This window comes from Balaenoptera physalus, assembly GCF_965194825.1.
Source record: "Balaenoptera physalus genome assembly, chromosome: 15".
Taxonomy (NCBI): domain Eukaryota; kingdom Metazoa; phylum Chordata; class Mammalia; order Artiodactyla; family Balaenopteridae; genus Balaenoptera; species Balaenoptera physalus.
The window spans coordinates 971,059-984,376 of record NC_138894.1 but is presented as its reverse complement, the minus strand read 5'-3'; positions in this window follow the sequence as shown (position 1 = coordinate 984,376).

The following is a 13,318-nucleotide window of genomic DNA, read 5'->3' as shown; positions in this document are numbered from 1 at the left end:
GGAACACACCCATTATAAAGAAATCACATTAGGATTCTCTTTTTAAGCAGTTCCTTAAATCACTAGTGCTTAGGAAATCTATTGGAGGCAGAAGCAGTCAAGGGTAGCCTAGGGTTAGGGTTAGGCTTAGGTTTAGGGTTAGGGTATGGCTTAGGGTACGGGTTCGGGGAGGGCTTCGGGTACTGCGTAGGGTATGGGTTAGGGTTAGTGTTAGGGTTAGTGTTAGGGTTAGGGCTCGGTTTAGGGTACGTGTTAGGTTTAGGGTAGGGGTTAGGGTTAGGATACGCGTTAGAGTTAGGGTAGTTATTAAACCTATCCCACTCTCTAGATACCCCTTAGCACGTAAAGGAATATTATTTGGGGGTCCAGCCATCGAGAAGAGTTTAGACACTAGGATAAGATAAGGAACACACCCATTATAAAGAAATCACATTAGGATTCTCTTTTTAAGCTGTTCCTTAAAACACTAGTGCTTAGGAAATCTATTAGAGGCAGAAGCAGTCAAGGGTAGCCAAGGGTTAGGGTTAGGCTTAGGGTACGGCTTAGGATACGGGTTCTGGGAGGGCTTCGGGTACGGCGTAGGGTATGGGTTACGGTTAGGGTTAGGGTTAGTGTTAGGGTTAGGCCTCGGTTTAGGGTACGGGCTAGGATAAGGGTATGTGTTAGTGTTAGGGTAGGGGTTAGGGTTAGGGTACGCGTTAGGGTTAGGGTACTTATTAAACCTATCCCACTCTCTAGATACCCCTTAGCACGTAAAGGAATATTATTTGAGGGTCCAGCCATGGAGAAGCGTTTAGACACTAGGATAAGATAATGAACACACCCATTATTAAGAAATTACATTAGGATTCTCTTTTTAAGCTGTTCCTTGAAACACTAGTGCTTAGGAAATCTATTGGAGGCAGAGGCAGTCAAGTGTAGCCCAGGGTTAGGGTTAGGCTTAGGGTTAGGGTTAGGGTACGGCTTAGTGTACGGGTTCTGGGAGGGGTTCGGGTACGGCGTAGGGTATGGGTTAGGGTTAGAGTTAGTGTTAGGGTTAGGGCTCGGTTTAGGGTATGGGTTAGGATTAGGGTACGTGTTAGGGTTAGGGTAGTGTTTTGGGTTAGTGTACGTGTTAGGGTTAGGGTAGTGATTAATCCTATCCCACTCCCTAGATACCCCTTAGCACGTAAAGGAATATTATTTGGGGGTCCAGCCATGGAGAAAAGTTTAGACACTAGGATAAGATAAGGAATATACCCATTATAAAGAAATCACATTAGGATTCTCTTTTTAAGCTGTTCCTTAAAACACTAGTGCTTAGGAAATCTATTGGAGGCAGAAGCAGTCAAGGGTAGCCTAGGGTTAGTGTTAGGCTGAGGGTTAGGGTTAGGGTATGGCTTAGGGTACGGGTACGGGGAGGACTTCGGGTACGGCGTAGAGTATGGGTTAGGGTTAGGGTTAGGGTTAGTGTTAGGGTTAGGGCTCGGTTTAGGGTATTCATTAGGATTAGGGTACGTGTTAGGGTTAGGGCTCCGTTTAGGGTACGTGTTAGGGTTAGGGTAGGGGTTAAGGTTAGGGTACGCGTTAGAGTTAGGGTAGTTATTAAACCTATCCCACTCTCTAGATACACCTTAGCAGGTAAAGGAATATTATTTGGGCGTCCAGCCATGGAGAAGAGTTTAGACACTAGGATAAGATAAGGAACACACCCATTATAAAGAAATCACATTAGGATTCTCTTTTTAAGCTGTTCCTTAAAACACTAGTGCTTAGGAAATCTATTGGAGGCAGAAGCAGTCAAGGGTAGCCTAGGGTTAGGTTTAGGCTTAGGGTACGGCTTAGGGTACGGGTTCGGGGAGGGCTTTGGGTACGGCGTAGGGTATGGGTTAGGGTGAGGGATCGATTTAGGGTTAGGCTTAGGGTTAGGGTTAGGGTACGGCTTAGGGTACGGGTTCGGGGAGGGCTACGGGTACGGCGTAGGGTATGGGTTAGGGTTAGTGTTAGGGTTAGGGCTCGGTTTAGGGTATTGGTTAGGATTAGGGTACGTGTTAGGGTTAAGGTAGGGGTTAGGGTTAGGGTACGCGTTAGGGTTAGGGTAGTTATTAAACCTATCCCACTCTCTAGATACCCCTTAGCACGTAAAGGAATATTATTTGGGGGTCCAGCCATGGAGAAGAGTTTAGACACTAGGATAAGATTAGGAACACACCTATTTAAAAGAATTCACATTAGGATTCTCTTTTTAAGCTGTTCCTTAAAACACTAGTGCTTAGGAAATCTATTGGAGACAGAAGCAGTGAAGGGTAGCCTAGGGTTAGGGTTAGGCTTAGGGTTAGGCTTAGGCTTACGGTACAGCTTAGGGTACGGGTTCGGGGGGGCTTCGGGTACGGCGTAGTGTATGGGTTAGGGTTAGGGTTAGTGTTAGGGTTAGGGCTCGGTTTAGGGTACGGTTTAGGATTAGGGTACGTGTTAGGGTTAGGGTAGGGGTTAGGGTTAGGCTACGTGTTAGGGTTAGGGTAGTTATTAAACCTATCCCACTCTCTAGATACCCCTTAGCATGTAAAGGAATATTATTTGGGGGTCCAGCCATGGAGAAGAGTTTAGATACTAGGAAAAGATAAGGAACACACCCATTATAAAGATATCACATTAGGATTTTCTTTTTAAGCTGTTCCTTAAAACACTAGTGCTTAGGAAATCGATTGGAGGCAGAAGCAGTCAAGGGTAGCCTAGGGTTAGGGTTAGGGTTAGGGTTAGGCTTAGGGTACGGCTTAGGGTACGGGTTCGGGGAGGGGTTCGGGTACGGTGTAGGGTATGGGTTAGGGTTAGGGTTAGGGTTAGTGTTAGGGTTAGGGCTCGGTTTAGGGTACGGGTTAGGATTAGGGTACGTGTTAGGGTTAGGGTAGGGGTTAGGGTTAGGGTACGCGTTAGATTTAGGGTAGTTATTAAATCTATCCCACTCTCTAGATACACCTTAGCAGGTAAAGCTATTTTATTTGGGGGTCCAGCCATGGAGAAGAGTTTAGACACTAGGATAAGATAAGGAACACACCTATTATAACGAAATCACATTAGGATTCTCTTTTTAAGCTGTTGCTTAAAACACTAGTGCTTAGGAAATCCATAGGAAGCAGAAGCAGTCAAGGGTAGCCTAGGGTTAGGGTTAGGCTTAGGATTAGGTTTAGGGTACGGCTTAGGGTACGGGTTCGGGGATGGGTTCGGGTACGGCGTAGGGTATGGGTTAGGCTTAGGGTTAGGGTTAGTGTTAGGGTTACGGCTCGGTTTAGGGTACGAGTTAGGGTTAGGGTAGGGGTTATGGTTAGGGTACGCGTTAGAGTTAGGGTAGTTATTAAACCTATCCCACTCTCTAGATACACCTTAGCACGTAAAGGAATATTATTTAGGGGTCCAGCCATGGAGAAGAGTTTAGACACTAGGATAAGATAAGGAAGACACCCATTATAAAGAAATCACATTAGGATTCTCTTTTTAAGCTGTTCCTTAAAACACTAGTGCTTAGGAAATCTATTGGAGGCAGAAGCAGTCAAGGGTAGCCTAGGGTTAGGTCTAGTCTTAGGGTAAGGCTTAGGGTACGGCTTAGGGTACGGGTTCAGGGAGGGCTTTGGGTATGGCGTAGGGTATGGGTTAGGGTTAGGGTTAGTGTTAGGGTTAGGGCTCGATTTAGGGTATAGGTTAGTATTAGGGTACGTGTTAGGGTTAGGGTAGGGGTTAGGGTTAGGGTACGCGTTAGGGTTAGGGTAGTTATTAAACCTATCCCACTCTCTAGATACCCCTTAACACATAAAGGAATATTATTTGGAGGTCCAGCCATGGAGAAGAGTTTAGATAGTAGGATAAGATAAGGAACACACCCATTATAAAGAAATCACATTAGGATTCTCTTTTTAAGCTGTTCCTTAAAACACTAGTGCTTAGGAAATCTATTGGAGGCAGAAGCAGTCAAGGGTAGCCTAGGGTTAGTGTTAGGCTGAGGGTTAGGGTTAGGGTACGGCTTAGGGTACGGGTTCGGGGAGGGCTTCGGGTACGGCGTAGAGTATGGGTTAGGGTTAGGGTTAGTGTTAGTGTTAGGGTTAGGGCTCGGTTTAGGGTATGTGTTAGGGTTAGGGTAGGGGTTAGGGTTAGGGTACGCGTTAGAGTTAGGGTAGTTATTAAACCTATCCCACTCTCTAGATACACCTTAGCAGGTAAAGGAATATTATTTGGGCGTCCAGCCATGGAGAAGAGTTTAGACACTAGGATAAGATAAGGAACACACCCATTATAAAGAAATCACATTAGGATTCTCTTTTTAAGCTGTTCCTTAAAACACTAGTGCTTAGGAAATCTATTGGAGGCAGAAGCAGTCAAGGGTAGCCTAGGGTTAGGTTTAGGCTTAGGGTACGGCTTAGGGTACGGCTTAGGGTACGGGTTCGGGGAGGGCTTTGGGTACGGCGTAGGGTATGGGTTAGGGTGAGGGATCGATTTAGGGTATTGGTTAGGATTAGGGTACGTGTTAGGGTTAGGGTAGGGATTAGGGTTAGGGTACGTGTTAGATTTAGGGTAGTTATTAAGCCTATCCCACTCTCTATATACCCCTTATCACGTAAAGGAATATTATTTGGAGGTCCAGCCATGGAGAAGAGTTTAGACACTAAGATAAGATAAGGAACACACCCATTATAAAGAAATCACATTAGGATTCTCTTTTTAAGCAGTTCCTTAAAACACTAGTGCTTAGGAAATATATTGGAGGCAGAAGCAGTGAAAGGTAGCCTAGGGTTAGGGTTAGGCTTAGGGTTAGGGTTAGGGTACGGTTTAGGGTACGGGTTCGGGGAGGGCTTCAGGTACGGCGTAGGGTATGGGTTAGGGTTAGTGTTAGGGTTAGTGTTAGGGTTAGGGCTCGGTTTAGGGTACGTGTTAGGGTTAGGGTAGGGGTTAGGGTTAAGGTAGGGGTTAGGGTTAGGTTACGCGTTAGGGTTAGGGTAGTTATTAAACCTATCCCACTCTCTAGATACCCCTTAGCACGTAAAGGAATATTATTTGGGGGTCCAGCCATGGAGAAGAGTTTAGACACTAGGATAAGATTAGGAACACACCTATTAAAAAGAATTCACATTAGGATTCTCTTTTTAAGCTGTTCCTTAAAACACTAGTGCTTAGGAAATCTATTGGAGACAGAAGCAGTGAAGGGTAGCCTAGGGTTAGGGTTAGGCTTAGGGTTAGGCTTAGGCTTAGGGTACAGCTTAGGGTACGGGTTCGGGGGTGGCTTCGGGTACGGCGTAGTGTATGGGTTAGGGTTAGGGTTAGTGTTAGGGTTAGGGCTCGGTTTAGGGTACGGTTTAGGATTAGGGTACGTGTTAGGGTTAGGGTAGGGGTTAGGGTTAGGCTACGTGTTAGGGTTAGGGTAGTTATTAAACCTATCCCACTCTCTAGATACCCCTTAGCATGTAAAGGAATATTATTTGGGGGTCCAGCCATGGAAAAGAGTTTAGATACTAGGATAAGATAAGGAACACACCCATTATGAAGATATCACATTAGGATTCTCTTTTTAAGCTGTTCCTTAAAACACTAGTGCTTAGGAAATCGATTGGAGGCAGAAGCAGTCAAGGGTAGCCTAGGGTTAGGGTTAGGGTTAGGGTTAGGCTTAGTGTACGGCTTAGGGTACGGGTTCGGGGAGGGGTTCGGGTACGGCGTAGGGTATGGGTTAGGGTTAGGGTTAGTGTTAGGGTTAGGGCTCGGTTTAGGGTACGGGTTAGGATTAGGGTACGTGTTAGGGTTAGGGTAGGGGTTAGGGTTAGGGTACGCGTTAGATTTAGGTTAGTTATTAAATCTATCCCACTCTCTAGATACACCTTAGCAGGTAAAGCTATTTTATTTGGGGGTCCAGCCATGGAGAAGAGTTTAGACACTAGGATAAGATAAGGAACACACCTATTATAACGAAATCACATTAGGATTCTCTTTTTAAGCTGTTGCTTAAAACACTAGTGCTTAGGAAATCTATTTGAGGCAGAAGCAGTCAAGGGTAGCCTAGGGTTAGGTTTAGGCTTAGGCTACGGTTTATGGTACGGCTTAGGGTACGGGTTCGGGGAGGGCTTCGGGTACGGCGTAGGGTATGGGTTAGGGTTAGGGTTAGGGTTAGTGTTAGGGTTAGGGCTCGATTTAGGGTATTGCTTAGGATTAGGGTACGTGTTAGGGTTGGGGTAGGGGTTAAGGTTAGGGTACGTGTTAGGGTTAGGGTAGTTATTAAACCTATCCCACTCTCTAGATACCCCTTAGCAAGTAAAGGAATATTATTTGGGGGTCCAGCCATTGAGAAGAGTTTAGACACTAGGATAAGATAAGGAACACACCCATTATAAAGAAATCACATTAGGATTCTCTTTTTAAGCTGTTCCTTAAAACACTAGTGCTTAGGAAATCTATTTGAGGCAGAAGCAGTCAAGGGTAGCCTAGGGTTAGGGTTAGGGTTAGGGTGAGGCTTAGGGTACGGCTTAGGGTACGGGTTCGGGGAGGGGTTCGGGTTCAGCGTAGGGTATGGGTTAGGGTTAGGGTTTGGGTTAGTGTTAGGTTTACGGCTCCGTTTAGGGTACGGGTTAGGATTAGGGTACGTGTTAGGGTTAGGTTGGGGGTTAGGGTTAGGGTACGCGTTAGGGTTAGGGTAGTTATTAAACCTATCCCACTCTCTAGATACCCCTTAGCACGTAAATCAATATTATTTGGGGTTCCATCCATGGAGAAGAGTTTAGACGCTAAGATAATATAACGAACACACACATTATAAAGAAATCACATTAGGATTCTCTTTTTAAGCTGTTCCTTAAAACACTAGTGCTTAGGAAATCTATTGGAGGCAGAAGAAGTCAAGGGTAGCCTAGGGATAGGGTTGGGCTTGCGGTTAGGCTTAGGGAACGGCTTAGGGTACGGGTTCGGGGAGGGGTTCGGGTACGGCGTAGGGTATCGGTTAGGGTTAGGGTTAGGGTTAGTGTTAGGGTTAGGGCTCGGTTTAGGGTACGGGTTAGGATTAGGGTACGTGTTAGGGTTAGGGTAGGGGTTAGGGTATGCGTTAGGGTTAGGGTAGTTATTAAACCTATCCCACTCTCTAGATACCCCTTAGCACGTAAAGGAATATTATTTGGGGGTCCAGCCATGGAGAAGAGTTTAGACACTAGGATAAGATAAGGAAGACACCCATTATAATGAAATCACATTAGGATTCTCTTTTTAAGCTGTTCCTTAAAACACTAGTGCTTAGGAAATCTATTGGAGGCAGAAGCAGTCAAGGGTAGCCTAGGGTAAGGGTTAGGCTTAGGGTTAGGCTTAGGGTACGGCTTAGGGTGCGGGTTCGGGGAGGGCTTCCGGTACGGCGTAGGGTATGGGTTAGGCTTAGGGTTAGGGTTAGTGTTAGGGTTAGGGCTCGGTTTAGGGTATGGGTTAGGATTAGGGTACGTGTTAGGGTTAGGGTAGGGGTTAGGGTTAGGGTACGCGTTAGGGTTAGGGTAGTTTTTAAACCTATCCCACTCTCTAGATACCCCTTAGCACGTAAAGGAATATTATTTGGGGGTCCAGCCATGGAGAAGAGTTAGACACTAGGATAAGATAAGGAACACACCCATTATAAAGAAATCACATTAGGATTCTCTTTTTAAGCTGTTCCTTAAAACACTAGTTCTTTGGAAATCTACTGGAGGCAGAAGCAGTCAAGGGTAGCCTAGGGTTAGGGTTAGGCTTGGGTTTAGGCTTAGGGTACGGCTTAGGGTACGGGTTCGGGGAGGGGTTCGGGGACGGCGTAGGGTATGGGTTAGGGTTAGGGTTTGGGTTAGTGTTAGGGTTAGGGCTCCGTTTAGGGTACGGGTTAGGATTAGGGTACGTGTTAGGGTTAGGTTGGGGGTTAGGGTTAGGGTACGCGTTAGGGTTAGGGTAGTTATTAAACCTATCCCACTCTCTAGATACCCCTTAGAACGTAAAGGAATATTATTTTGGGGTCCAGCCATGGAGAAGAGTTTAGACACTAGGATAAGATAAGGAACACACCCATTATAAAGAAATCACATTAGGATTCTCTTTTTAAGCTGTTCCTTAAAACACTAGTGCTTAGGAAATCTATTGGACGCAGAAGCAGTCAAGGGTAGCCTAGGGTTAGGGTTAGGCTTGGGGTTAGGCTTAGGGTACGGCTTAGGGTACGGGTTCGGGGAGGGGTTCCGGTACGGCGTAGGGTATGGGTTAGGGTTAGGGTTAGGGTTAGTGTTAGGTTAGGGCTCCGTTTAGGGTACGGGTTAGGATTAGGGTACGTGTTAGGGTTAGGGTAGGGGTTAGGGTTAGGGTACGCGTTAGGATTAGGGTAGTTATTAAACCTATCCCACTCAGTAGATACCCCTTATCACGTAAAGTAATATTATTTGGGTATCCAGCCATGGAGAAGAGTTTAGACAGTAGGATAAGATAAGGAACACACCCATTATAAAGAAATCACATTAGGATTCTCTTTTTATGCTGTTCCTTAAAACACTCGTGCTTAGGAAATCGATTGCAGGCAGAAGCAGTGAAGGGTAGCCTAGGGTTAGGGTTAGGCTTAGGGTACGGCTTAGTGTACGGGTTCGGGGAGGGGTTCGTGTATGGCGGAGGGTATGGGTTAGGGTTAGTGTTTGGGTTAGTGTTAGGGTTAGGGCTCCGTTTAGGGTACGGGATAGGATTAGGGTACGTGTTAGGGTTAGGGTAGGGTTTAGGGTTAGGGTACGCATTAGGTTTAGGGTAGTTATTAAACCTATCCCACTCTCTAGATACCCCTTAGCACGTAAAGGAATATTATTTGGGGGTCCAGCCATGGAGAAGTGTTTAGACACTAGGATAAGATAAGGAACACACCCATTATAAAGAAATCACATTAGGATTCTCTTTTTAAGCTGTTCCTTAAACACTAGTGCTTAGGAAATATATTGGAGGCAGAAGCAGTCAAGGGGAGCCTAGGGTTAGGCTTAGGCTTATGGTTAGGCTTAGGGTACGGCTTAGGGTACGGGTTCGGGGAGGGCTTCGGGTACGGCGTAGGGCATGGGTTAGGGTTAGGGTTAGGGTAGGTGTTAGGGTTAGGGCTCCGTTTAGGATACGAGTTAGGATTAGGGTACGTGTTAGAATTAGGGTAGTGGTTAGGGTTAGGGTACGCGTTAGGTTTAGGGTAGTTATAAAACCTATCCCACTCTCTAGATACCCCTTAGCACGTAAAGCAATATTATTTGGGGGTCCATCCATGGAGAAGAGTTTAGACACTAAGATAATATAAGGAACACACACATTATAAAGAAATCACATTAGGATTCTCTTTTTAAGCTGTTCCTTAAAACACTAGTGCTTAGGAAATCTATTGCAGGCAGAAGCAGTGAAGGGTAGCCTAGGGTTAGGGTTAGGCTTAGGGTTAGGCTTAGGGTACGGCTTAGGGTACGGGTTCGGGGAGGGATTCGAGTACGGCGTAGGGTATGTGTTAGGGTTACGGTTAGGGTTAGTGTTAGTGTTAGGGCTCGGTTTAGTGTACGGTTTAGGATTAGGGTACGTGTTACTGTTAGGGTAGGGGTTAGGGTTAGGGAACGCGTTAGGGTTAGGGTAGTTATTAAACCTATCCCACGCTCTAGATACATCTTAGCACGTAAAGGAATATTATTTGGGGATCCAGCCATGGAGAAGAGTTTAGACACTAGGATAAGATAAGGAACACAAACATTATAAAGAAATCACATTAGGATTCTCTTTTTAAGCTGTTCCTTAAAAGACTAGTGCTTAGGAAATCTATTGGAGGCAGAAGCAGTCAAGGGTAGCCTTGGTTAGGGATAGGCTTAGGGTTAGGCTTAGGGTACGGCTTAGGGTACGGGTTCGGGGAGGGCTTCGGGTACGGCGTAGGGTATGGGTTAGGGTTAGGGTTAGGGTTAGTGTTAGGGTTAGGGCTCGGTTTAGGGTATTGGTTAGGATTAGGGTACGTGTTAGGGTTAAGGTAGGGGTTAGGGTTAGGGTACGCGTTAGGGTTAGGGTAGTTATTAAACCTATCCCACTCCCTAGATACCCCTTAGCACGTAAAGGAATATTATTTGGGGGTCCAGCCATGGAGAAGAGTTTAGACACTAGGATAAGATTAGGAACACACCTATTAAAAAGAATTCACATTAGGATTCTCTTTTTAAGCTGTTCCTTAAAACACTAGTGCTTAGGAAATCTATTGGAGACAGAAGCAGTGAAGGGTAGCCTAGGGTTAGGGTTAGGCTTAGGGTTAGGCTTAGGCTTAGGGTAGAGCTTAGGGTACGGGTTCGGGGGTGGCTTCGGGTACGGCGTAGTGTATGGGTTAGGGTTAGGGTTAGTGTTAGGGTTAGGGCTCGATTTAGGGTATTGCTTAGGATTAGGGTACGTGTTAGGGTTGGGGTAGGGGTTAGGGTTAGGGTACGCGTTAGGGTTAGGGTAGTTATTAAACCTATCCCACCCTCTAGATACCAATTAGCACGTAAAGGAATATTATTTGGGGGTCCAGCCATGGAGAAGTGTTTAGACACTAGGATAAGATAAGGAACACACCTATTATAAAGAAATCACATTAGGATTCTATTTTTAAGATGTTCCTTAAAACACTAGTGCTTAGGAAATCTATTGGAGGCAGAAGCAGTGAAGGGTTGCCTAGGGTAGGGTTAGGCTTAGGGTTAGGCTTAGGGTATGGCTGAGGGTACGGGTTCGGGGAGGGCTTCGGGTAAGGCGTAGGGTATGGGTTAGGGTTAGGGTTAGGGTTAGTGTTAGGGTTAGGGCTTGGTTTAGGGTACGGGTTAGGATTAGGGTACGTGTTAGGGTTAGGGTAGGGGTTAGGGTTAGGGTACGCGTTAGGGTTAGGGTAGTTATTAAACCTATCCCACTCTCTAGATACCCCTTGGCACGTAAAGGAATATTATTTTGGGGTCCAGCCATGGAGAAGAGTTTAGACACTAGGATAAGATAAGGAACACACCCATTATAAAGAAATCACATTAGGATTCACTTTTTAAGCTGTTCCTTAAAACACTAGTGCTTAGGAAATCTATTGGAGGCAGAAGCAGTCAAGGGTAGCCTAGGTTTAGGGTTAGGCTTAGGGTTAGGCTTAGGGTACGGCTTAGGGTACGGGTTCGGGGAGGGCTTCGGGTACGGCGTAGGGCATGTGTTAGGGTTAGGGTTAGGGTTAGTCTTAGGGTTAGGGCTCGGTTTAGGGTACGGTTTAGGATTAGGGTACGTGTTAGGGTTAGGGTAGGGGTTAGGGTTAGGGTACGCATTAGGGTTAGGGTAGTTATTAAACCTATCCCACTCTCTAGATACCCCTTAGCACGTAAAGGAATATTATTTGGGGGTCCAGCCATGGAGAAGAGTTTAGACACTAGGATAAGATAAGGAACACACCCATTATAAAGAAATCACATTAGGATTCTCTTTTTAAGCTGTTCCTTAAAACACTAGTGCTTAGGAAATCTATTGCAGGCAGAAGCAGTGAAGGGTAGCCTAGGGTTAGGGTTAGGCTTAGGGTTAGGCTTAGGGTACGGCTTAGGGTACGGGTTCGGGGAGGGATTCGAGTACGGCGTAGGGTATGTGTTAGGGTTACGGTTAGGGTTAGTGTTAGTGTTAGGGCTCGGTTTAGTGTACGGTTTAGGATTAGGGTACGTGTTACTGTTAGGGTAGGGGTTAGGGTTAGGGAACGCGTTAGGGTTAGGGTAGTTATTAAACCTATCCCACGCTCTAGATACATCTTAGCACGTAAAGGAATATTATTTGGGGATCCAGCCATGGAGAAGAGTTTAGACACTAGGATAAGATAAGGAACACAAACATTATAAAGAAATCACATTAGGATTCTCTTTTTAAGCTGTTCCTTAAAAGACTAGTGCTTAGGAAATCTATTGGAGGCAGAAGCAGTCAAGGGTAGCCTTGGTTAGGGATAGGCTTAGGGTTAGGCTTAGGGTACTGCTTAGGGTACGGGTTCGGGGAGGGCTTCGGGTACGGCGTAGGGTATGGGTTAGGGTTAGGGTTAGGGTTAGTGTTAGGGTTAGGGCTCGGTTTAGGGTATTGGTTAGGATTAGGGTACGTGTTAGGGTTAAGGTAGGGGTTAGGGTTAGGGTACGCGTTAGGGTTAGGGTAGTTATTAAACCTATCCCACTCCCTAGATACCCCTTAGCACGTAAAGGAATATTATTTGGGGGTCCAGCCATGGAGAAGAGTTTAGACACTAGGATAAGATTAGGAACACACCTATTAAAAAGAATTCACATTAGGATTCTCTTTTTAAGCTGTTCCTTAAAACACTAGTGCTTAGGAAATCTATTGGAGACAGAAGCAGTGAAGGGTAGCCTAGGGTTAGGGTTAGGCTTAGGGTTAGGCTTAGGCTTAGGGTAGAGCTTAGGGTACGGGTTCGGGGGTGGCTTCGGGTACGGCGTAGTGTATGGGTTAGGGTTAGGGTTAGTGTTAGGGTTAGGGCTCGATTTAGGGTATTGCTTAGGATTAGGGTACGTGTTAGGGTTGGGGTAGGGGTTAGGGTTAGGGTACGCGTTAGGGTTAGGGTAGTTATTAAACCTATCCCACCCTCTAGATACCAATTAGCACGTAAAGGAATATTATTTGGGGGTCCAGCCATGGAGAAGTGTTTAGACACTAGGATAAGATAAGGAACACACCTATTATAAAGAAATCACATTAGGATTCTATTTTTAAGATGTTCCTTAAAACACTAGTGCTTAGGAAATCTATTGGAGGCAGAAGCAGTGAAGGGTTGCCTAGGGTAGGGTTAGGCTTAGGGTTAGGCTTAGGGTACGGCTGAGGGTACGGGTTCGGGGAGGGCTTCGGGTAAGGCGTAGGGTATGGGTTAGGGTTAGGGTTAGGGTTAGTGTTAGGGTTAGGGCTCGGTTTAGGGTACGGGTTAGGATTAGGGTACGTGTTAGGGTTAGGGTAGGGGTTAGGGTTAGGGTACGCATTAGGGTTAGGGTAGTTATTAAACCTATCCCACTCTCTAGATACCCCTTAGCACGTAAAGGAATATTATTTGGGGGTCCAGCCATGGAGAAGAGTTTAGACACTAGGATAAGATAAGGAACACACCCATTATAAAGAAATCACATTAGGATTCTCTTTTTAAGCTGTTCCTTAAAACACTAGTGCTTAGGAAATCTATTGGAGGCAGAAGCAATGAAGGGTAGCCTAGGGTTAGGGTTAGGCTTAGGGTTAGGTTTAGGGTACGGCTTAGGGTACGGGTTCGGGGAGGGTTTTGGGTACGGCGTAGGGTATGGGTTAGGGTTATGGTTAGGGTTAGTGTTAGTGTAAGGGCTCGGTTTAGTGTACGTGTTAGGATTAG